Raw genomic sequence first — 11,030 nt, 5'->3', positions numbered from 1 at the left:
AATTATTGTTCTTTGATTACACTGAAGATAATTTATCTCCTAACTAGTCTAAGATATTATACTTTGATTTTTTTAAGTTTTCTTGGACAGTTTTGTATTACTTCTTTTTATCTTTAGGGCACCTCACAATGTTGTTGGTGGACCTATCTTCTTGAGGCAGTTCCCTTATTCCATTTCCAGAAAACTGACAATTTTTTGTTTCTGTGAGTTAAGAGATTATAATATGATGTTACTTTTACTTGTCTAAATGGCCCACCTAAGAATAAAGTATAACCATTACTTTTTTTGCTAAAAGTAGATTGTAGTATTTTATTTCACTATTTGGAGACATTTATTCATTATTCTCTTGTTATCATTTTGTCTTGAATGATGAAGTTTCCAGAGAAGTGAACTCTGGAAAATGAAAACATTTAAATAGGTTTTTGGAATGTATTTTTTTAAATCTCAGGTATGTCATCATAGTACAAACAAAATTATTAAAAACATCATGTGTTTTGTAAGAAATTGAAATTGTGTTTTCTAAACTAGCAAGAATAGGAACAAAGTAACATCAAATCCCAAGTAATAGAGACAGTCACTGACCCTGGAAGATTGACATCTTAAAAGTTGCTGTTGTCAATTGAGATAATAATGCGTTTTCTGTCTTTAGTTCTGTTTATGTGATGACTCTCAGTGGTTGATTTGTGTGTATTGAATCAGCCTTACATTCTGGGGATGGAACCTAGTTGATCATGGTGGATAAGGTTTTTGATGGGCTGTTGGATTCAGTTTGCCAGTATTTTTTTGAAGATTTTTGTATCTATATTCATCCAGGACATTGGCTTTAAGTTTTCTAATTTGTGGCATCTCTGCCAGGTTTTAGTATCAGGAGGATGCTGACCTCATAGAATGAAATAGAGAGGAGCATGCAGAAACATGGATGGAGGAAGAGGCCATTATTCTTTGCAAACTAATGCAGGAAAATAAAACCAAGTATTGCATGTTCTCACTTATAAGTGGAAGGTAAATGATGAGAACACATTGATACATGGGAGGGTACAACACACACTGGATCATGTTGAAGGGTGGGTGGTAGGAAGAAGGAGAAGATCAGAAAGAGTAGCCAATGGAGGCTGGGCTTAATACCTGGGTGACAGGATGATCTGTACAATAAACCACCACAGCACACCTTTACCTATGTAACAAACCTGCACATCCTGCAGGTTTGTTACATACCCTTGAACTTTTAAAATAAAAATTGGAAATTAAAAAGTTTCTATGAAAAATAACCCTCTGGAGCTCTTCACACATATTATTTCCTGGAGATTTTCAATGCAGTATGGCTTTTAAAGACTCTGAACTGTACTATGAAAAGTAAACCTGGCTCAGCAGATTAAACCTGGTATTTTCTAAAACAAATATATAGACGCACACAGACAGATACATATACACACATATATGTACATAAATATGTATGTCAATGAAAATAAATGAAAAAGTAGTAACCATATATGTAGCTATGTCACATATACAGATATACATATGAGACTACTACTTGTTTGATTCCCTTTCACTCTATCTTTCTCTTTTCTGTGTATGCAGGTATGTAACAGATATGCAGCTGCATGTTGGGAGATGCTTTTCTCATATATTGTCTTTACCCACTGTTTAATCCTAAAGCCAAGGAAACACTCAAAATTTAACTCTTGAAGTTAAACTTATGAATTATATTTACCAAAAAAGCAAATATTATCCTAACACTGCATTTTAATTTATGACTTCCAATATATCTGGAGAGTAAGGAGGGAAAAGGTGTTAAAATTTTTATTTTAAAGTAAATTACTTTTCAGTTCTCTGAAAACTATAGCTTACAAATTGGTTTTGTCTCAAAGATAATTTAGAGTAACAAGTCATTTCTTTTGGAGGCCATACATGCAAGAAAAGATTTACTTCATCTGTTTATTGCCTTAGAAGCCTCTAAACAAAATTCTAGTTCAACTTGCATTTGTGCTTTTCCTAGACTTTCCTTTATTTACCAATGCTCTGTATGGACGAGATCATTTAATGAAAAAAAAAAAAAAACTTATAAAATTACAAAGTAGAATTGAAGGAAACTTACGGAGTGTTTCACTGAATCTTATCATTTCTCTCTCTCTCTCTCTGTGTGTGTGTGTGTGTGTGTGTGTGTGTGTGTGTGTGTGTGTCTGTGTGTCTGTGGGAGAGAGAGACAAAGCACAGTGAATTAAATCAGCCATTTTGTCTCCCTATATTGGACAATCAGTGTCTTGAACACTGATTTTGCTAAGTCAGCATTTCTACTGGAAAACACAGAGGCCACTTGGTAACGGCAAATATAAATCTACTTGAAAAACACATTTTTGTTTAAATTTTCCTCATAAATTTAATAGAATAAAATCCACTGGTATAACAGAAAGAAAAAACATGGTACAACATATAAACTTTTATTTTTATATTGATTCACAATTTGCTTTATAATTTTTTTATTTTATAAATAAAATGGCCTTATGTAATTGCAATGGCATACCTGAATTTTATTCCAGGTATTGTTTGTCTTTTAATAAGCCGATTAGTGACTTTCCACTAAGTAAATCTGAGGGACTGAACATTATACTGCAGAGATGCAAACACAGCCCCGGGCCTTTGTCAACAAGCTCCCTTTATGCTCCAGTATAAAATAAAAATGTCATTTGCTTCTTCACATCTCATATCACTTGTCCATTTTGTACTGTGTAGAATTTGAACTTTTGTTTTGCATTTAAGGAAATATCTGTCACATTGTTTTTTTTCTTTTGTAGCTTTCATGCTAATAAAGAATTGGTTGTCTTCACCTAGCAAAATGTTTTCATGCACAAATTACAATGACATCGTTGCCAACCTAGTTTAATGGTTTGAACTAAGAATGACCATTTATTTATGTTAATAGAAATGCTCTCAATAAGTCAGTACAGGACACTATATGCCATAAGTAGGCTTGCTAAATTGAAAGGACAGAGCCTGGTAAAAAATCAACTCCTGATCAAACGAAGAATAAAGATTGAAATAACAGATGAATTCATTTTGATACAATATTTTTAAACTCTTTTGAGGGAGATATTGTCTGCTCTCTGCAAATGCAAACCAACTAGTTTCTGCTTTCTAACCATTGAAGAATATTGCTCACAAAATTGTTAAAGAAGTCTGTTTGATTGTGAAGCTCTCATGCAACTCGTTTCAGAGTGTTTTTCTTGACTTTTCCTTCCCTACTCCATCAGAAAACCGTATGATTCCTTATTCCAAACTTCATAAGCTCGATGACACAAAAGCCAGGCATTTAATAAAGATGTGAAGACAACTGTGTGCGTGTGTGTGTGTGTGTGTGTGTGTGAGAAGCATGAGTTTCACAGATGTTTGAGTGCATGTGTTCATGTGCTTTTGAAGCAAGAATTTATTTCTCAGGTACTACTAATTGTTAGAATTAATTGCAGGCTGTAAAAATAATGTAGATACCTGATTTTTTTATTTGGAATTCATTAATTTCTACATGTTGGTCTCTGTTAGGAGCTGAATTATGCCCCCCTCCAAATTCATATGTTGTAGCTCTAACCTGTAATAATTCAGAATATGTCTTTAGTTGGAGACAGGGCTGTTAAAGAGGTAATTAAGGTAAAATTCGGTCATATTGGTATGCCCTAAGCTAATTTGACTGATGTTTTTATAAGAAGAGATTAGGACAGACAACATAGAGATGAAGAGAGGGCCACGTGAGCACACCATCTGCAAACGAAGGTGAGAAGCCTCTGTAGAAACCAAACATTCTGACATCTTGTTCTTGGGCTTCTAACCTGCAGAACTATGAGAAAGTTAATTTCTATTGTTTAAGCCACCCAGTTTGTGGTATTTTGTTATGGAAGCTCTAGTAAATGAATGCAGTCTTCTTTTTAAAAATATTTCCGTAGTCAAACGAAAAGTGAAAAGTTCAAATTTCACATCTTGCCAAAAGTCTGCTAAAGTTTACCTGTGCTTTATTTATTAATGGAATCGTGTTTTATCAAATAGCCCTATAATTTAGTGTTAGTTGGCCAAAGCATGCAATTTCAACTCATTATCTGTTTTTTTTCTTTTGAGTCACATATTTTATTTTAAAATAATTGTAGATTCTCATGTAGGTATAAGAAATAATGCAGAGAAATGCAGGGTATAATCTCCTGGGTTTCCTCCAATGATGACAACGAGGATATTGATATTGTTACATTCACTATATAGAATATTTCCATCACATTTCCATCCATAATGTTCTTTGTAGCCACACTTACTTCTCTCACTTTCACTTCCTCCAGAAACCTTCACAACCGTAATCTGTTCTCAATTTCTATAATTTTGCTATTTCAAGAATATTATGGGTGGGGCGTGATGGCTTACACCTGTACTCCAGCACTTTGGGAGGCCGAGGTGGGCGGATCACCAGGTCAACAGATTGATACCATCCTGGCCAAGTACGTCTCTACTAAAAATAAAAAATTAGCTGGGCATTGTGGCACGCTCCTGTAATAACAGCTACTCAGGAGGCTGAGGCAAAGGTTGTAGTGAGCCAAGGTCGCACCACTGCCATCCAGCCTGATGACAGAGCGAGACTCTGTCTCAAAGAAAAAAAAAAAAAAGGTATATAACAGGAATTATGCAACATGTAATGGTAACTTTTTGGGATTGGCTTCTTTACAATTCAGCATAACTTTCTAGTTCCTCACATTTTTATGTATATCAAAAGCTTATTCCTTTATACCTTGGGGTAGCATTTCATGATATGTTGCATCATAATTTTTTTTAAATTTTACTTTAAGTTCTGGGGTACATGTACAGGTCTTGCAGGATATTTACGTAGGTATAGACATGCTATGGTGGTTTGCTGCCTCCATCCCCCCACCACCTACGCTGGGTATTTCTCCTAATGTTATCCCTCCCCAATCTCCCCATCCCCTGCTATCTCTCCCATAGTCTGCAACCCCCAACAGACCCCACTGTGTGATGTTCCCCTCCCTGCGTCCATGTGTTCTCATTGTTCAACACCCACTTATAGGTGAGAACATACGGTGTTTGATTTTCTGTTCTTGTGTCAGTTTACTGAGAATGATTGTTTCTAGTTTCATCCATGTCCCTGCAAAGGACATGAACTCATCATTTTTTATGGTTGCATAGTATTCCATGGTGTATATGTGCCACATTTTCTTGATCCAGTCTATCGTTGATGGGCATTTGGGGTGGTTCCTGGCCTTTGCTATTGTAAACAGTGCCGCAATGAACATACGTGTGCATGTGTCTTTATAATAGAATGATTATAATCCTTTGGGTATATACCCAGTAATGGGATTGCTGGGTCAGATGGTATTTCTGTTTCTAGATCCTTGAGGAATTGCCAAACTGTCTTCCTCAATGGTTGAACTAATTTACACTCCCACCAACAGTATAAAAATGCTCCTATTTCTCCACATTCTCCCCAGCATCTGTTGTCTCCAGATTTTTTAATGATCGCCAATTTGCTTAACCATTCAGCTATTGAAGGACAACTAGGTCATTTGCAATTTTGAGTTATTATAAATTGAGCTTCTATAAACATTCATATACAGGTTTCTGTGTGAATGAGTCTTAATTTCTCACTATAAATGCCCCAGGATGCAATTTGTGGGTTGTATGGTAGTTAGATTTTTAGTTATTTAATTTATCAAACTTTTTAATAACATCTATACCATTTTATATTTCCATCAACAATGTATAAGTCATCTCATTTCATCTTGTCAGTGTTTTAGTCATTATTTTTTATTTTAGACATTTTCATAGCTATGTAGTTATATCACATTGTGGTTTCATTTTGCATTTCCTTATTGTCTAATAATGTTGGACATTTTTTCATGGGCTTATATGCCATCTGTATATATTCTTTGGTGACATGTCTTTTGCTCATTTTCTAAGTGGGCAGTTCGCTGTTTTCACTGCTGAATTTTAAAAGTTCTTAATATATTATAGGCATTAGTCCTTTGCCAGATAGTTTGCAAACATTTTTTAATCTTATTAGGATCTTTTACAGAGTAAATATTTTTATTCTTTTACATTTTGATGAAGTATATCAAAAAAATTTTAATATCTTTCGCTTTTGAAACTAAGTCTAGGAGCTCTTTGCAAGCCATTGATTCCAGATTTTCTTTTATGTATTTTCTCAAAAGTATAGTAATTTTACATTTTCCATTCAAGTCTTTGATCCATTTTGAGTTTTTACAAAATGTGTGAGATTTAGGCTGAGGGTTTTTATTTGTTTATTGCCTGTGAAGGTAATTGCTGCAGCACTGTATGTTAAAAAGGCTGTCTTTCCTTCACTGAATTAATTTTGCATCATCATAAAAAATCATTTGGGTATAGTTGCATGGATCTATTTCTGAGTTCTCTGTTCAGTTCCATTGATCTGCCTGTGTATTCCTCTGCTAGTATCACAAAGTCTTGAATTCTATACCATATAATACATTTTGAAATTGGATGGTGACATCTAATTTCTGATTTAGGCAGAGAATGTTCAGTTTTTCCTGATATTAGGCAGAAATATTCAATTTTTCACCATTAAATACAACATTCGGTGAAGGTTTTTTGTAGACCCTATTTCACCATGGAATTTGCTAAAAAGGGAGAATGAGAAATTGTGGTGGAGAGCTACAAATTAATCAGTAGACCCATTTTCCTAACAGCAAACAATTTTAATAACTAATATAGACTGTAAGTCAGAAAAAAGCAACTTCTTTCTAGGATTAATTATTATGAAAACAACCATGTTAATATAAATGAGAGAATTACATATTTTTACTCAAACTGTAATAACTTTTTTATATAAATTTTTTACCATGTTTAGTCCAACTACCAGTTTTTTAAAAACTGTCCTTTAATAAGATTTAACATTATATTTCAATTTTTGCAATTATGGTATGTGTACACTAATTAATCATAAAGACAGTTTTTATTATATAAGAATTATAAAAACAATAAAATTGAGAAGTATATGTAAAAATGTTCTTGAATCCTAGATTATCATGTAAAAAATGAATTTACTTTTTTAGTATTCAATTGTCACTACTTGATTTTAAAATTTTTAGACTTTCTGTGCTCTTAGCCACAAAAGCATTGAAATAGATAATATTTAGTTCTAAATATCTGAGCAGTTCAAATTATTGTTCTTTTTTGTATCCATTCAGTTAAATTTGATTCAAAATTTATTTTAATTTATTTTTATCTTTGTTTTATATTTCTTTATGAAAGATACTCAACAGTTCAAATTGTTCATTGTTAATTTTTGTTAAGCTGGAAATTAATCTAATTCTCAATTAATCTCAAGTGACTTTCTATAAAGAGCTTTAAATTAGGTATTTAATCTTCAATATAACAAAATGCATTAGTTGGAAGGGTAAGCAAAAAAAAAAGTATCAATGTTTATATCAAGTCAATTCAGAACAGATGGGTCCTAGTATTTTTCAGAAAGATTAAATCTAATTGCTCTAACAAACAACTCTCAAATTTTAGGGACTTAGCATAATGAAAGGGTTTTTTTTCCACTGAAACCATCAGATTAGTGCTGGACCATTTTCTCAGGACCATCCTTCAAGCACTGAGTCAAAGAGTCAGGTCTGTTTCATCTACTGACATTTACATCTTAAATACAGGTTCTGTGATGTAAAGATAGATAAGAAAGAAAGGGTTAAAGAACTGTACAGAATATTTTGAGGACCAGTCTGAGTTTTACGTAACTTTTAACAGTTTGCAGAAAATATTTATTGTCCAGAACTCAGTCATTTTGCCCCAACCTCCCTGCAACTGGGGCTGGAAAAAGAGCTTTGTGACCAGAATGAGGAAATGGTTTGCAGAAAACATGATATTTGTTGTCCCTGCTACACTTTCTTCTTTTTGTAATAGAATGGGAACACTGTTACGTAGTGAGGGCCAGTTAGACTAGACGACTAAACCTGGGGCTTCAATTCTTGTGGTCACAAACTTTCACTTTGGAAAAGTCATCTCCCTAGGTGAACATTAATTCATCGTATATGTGTGTGTAAATTAAAGCTTAATTCTATTTATATTTTTGTTACAGTTATTCACAGTAGTATTACTTTCATCCTTTGAAAGCATATAATCCTTTCCAAAATAAAGTGACTCACTTTGCCTAAGCCATGTCTTTTCTCTTTTTGCTATTTTCTTAGGTTTGATTTTTCTTAATAAGATTTATCATTTTACTAGGAACATTTCAGTTAAAAGGTAAGGGTAGCCAAAACTAATATGCTCTTTCTGTGAAAAATTTCAACATGAGAAAAAATAGGGAATAGCGCCTACTTTGCATAAGTGTAGCAGTAAATACTAAGATAGAAAAATAACTGATCATCTATAAAAATTAGTGCAAGGCTAACAGTTATTTATTTAAGCTAGTATCTCCAAAATATGTTCTGAATAGCATAAAGCAATTTCTTAGCAGATGTTCAGAAAAAGAATGCCATGTTTAAATAAATTTGAAATGCTCTAAGCTGAATAAAATTGAATAAATTTCTTGATTTTGTGATGTCACTGAACCTTTAATAACCTTGAATATGCTGATGTCGATTGTGAAATTTTATATAGAATTTTCCAAAATCATTAAAAAGCAGACTTTTTAAATGTCCTAATCACAGGTTTATTGTTATGGTCAGATAATTTTAGAAAATGCTAATTTAAACCCATCACTGTTCTAAATATGAGTAAACGTTTTACATATTCTATCCACTTGAATCCAAAATAAATGAAATAATATCCCAACATAATGAAACAGAACTATTCCTCTATTGCAAAACAATTGGTGATTAGTAAATTATTTTTAAAACTTACAAGTACTTCATCTGACCTAGTTTAAAATTTGATGATAAATTATACAGTAATGACATTTGATAGAAATTAGTACTAGCTATTTGTAAAATTTCCCTAGGAATAAGAGGATGCTTCCTTAGCATGATATAGAACTCTTTATTTTACTATAAGCCTAATCATCAATTTACTAGTGAAGCACAGATCTATACCATCATGATTAGGAATACAAAACAGATTCTAATTTTCACCTGGTAAAGTGATGTGAAAGTTTCTAGTCATTGCAATAAGAAAAAAATTATTAAATTATTTTAACTGTTAGAAAAGAGGAAATATAGCTAGGCACAGTGGCTTACATCTGTAATCCCAGCACTTTGGGAGGCCCAGGTGGGAAGATCAACTGAGCCCAGTAGTTTGAGAGCAGCCTGGGAAACATATTGAGACCCCTTCTGTACTTAAAAAAAATTTTTTTAAACAAAAGAATAAATATTTTTATTAGCACAAAATACAATATTCCTAATAAGCCTATGAAAATCAACCCAAAGTTGATATTTTACATAGTCATTAAGATGTTTAAATAAATGTTTAGTGTATTTGAATATTCTAAATTGTAGTAAATATATAAGGATAGAAATAGCTATATAATAATAATGTTAAACATAAAGTGACAACATATAAATATATAGCTATATATTAATATATAATAATTGTGTAAGAATATATACATTTTGTATACATGGCTCATAAAGATTAAAAATCCCAATTTGTAGTAATATATACAAACATCTGTATATTCAATATACATACAAAATATTTATAAACTTTGTCAGAATATATGTATTTCATATAAATATTTTATAAAAATATTTAAAATCCAAATTATTAAATTTATCATTGTTCTGTTGAATTTGTGGATGTTTTGTTTATCTGATTGTTTTACATTTTAGTATTTCTCAAGTTATCTATATGGACCATGAATTACTTCCATGATCAGAAATAGTTTATTTTTTAAGCTTATAATGCAAAAGAGACAAGTGATTTTCCATGTAAATGTCATGTATTAATGGAACCTTTCCATATGTTCATTTATTCTCAAAAGCATAACTGCTTTCTCAGTTCAGCCATACACAGTTTGTGTTTCATGGCAAAACAGCCTGCCTGAAGACATCTGTAATGAGCCCACAAAGTGAAACAACATGTACCCTATAGTTGTCTTTCTTTAAGGTTAATCTGACACTATTTCTAAAGAATCACTGTGGTGTTCTTTTATTTGTTCCCAAGATTGTTTTGATGTTAAAAAACAAATATTTTGATGAGTACTTTTATAATTTTGAGCTTTAAATGTCAGTAGATTCTGCCACATTCTTTAAAATTTTCTTTAATAAATGTGATATCCCTTAATGCTGTGATAAAAATTTTGTAAATTCTATCATAGCACAAAGGGATAATATTACATTTATTTGACATGTTCTTTTTATACCCAATTTCCTTAAGCAGAGCTGTTAGTAAAAAGGAAAGTATTAGGTATGTGCCAAACTTAAACATTGTTAATATAAAGCTGCCAAATACTTTGACACAGAAAATATTATTTTCATAACATAAAAAATCCTTAAAGATCTTCATATATTCGATGTTGTAAGTTCTTTTCCTAGAGTTCTTTGAGTATTATTTAGTTTCACCTATAAGTCAATGTCGAATCATAGTTTTAGGCACCCCATAAAATAATTCTTGATTTTAATTGAAATACTCTTTCTAATGTCAATATTTGGTAATATTGGTTAATATTTATAATTTTTGATAAAGACAATTTTATTATATGAAATTACTTCTATTTCTATTTCACTGGGAGTTTTTGTTGGTAATGACTACAAAACATTACTAAATCTCATTTTTAGTATCTATTATTTAATAATATCTTACATTCTGTTGGTTATGATGTAACTGTTTACATTGACATATTTGGTATTTTATCACTGAATTTAACCAAATTTGGTCATTAATTATTTAAACTTATTCTTGTTTTATAATAGCTAACATATATCTTATTTAGAGTTTTGGTATCTGTATTTATTAAGAAGTTTATAACTTCTCTTTTTTGTAGCACATTTATCAATATTGGATAATCAATTCTGATTTTACAAATTAATTGAGGAACTTCTTATCTTTTTCTGTGAACTTATTGAATAACATCA

The sequence above is a fragment of the Sapajus apella genome, unplaced genomic scaffold (assembly GCF_009761245.1).
Source record: "Sapajus apella isolate SASKATOON/1434 unplaced genomic scaffold, GSC_monkey_1.0 scaffold255, whole genome shotgun sequence".
Classification (NCBI taxonomy): domain Eukaryota; kingdom Metazoa; phylum Chordata; class Mammalia; order Primates; family Cebidae; genus Sapajus; species Sapajus apella.
Note: the sequence above shows the minus strand (reverse complement) of the source record.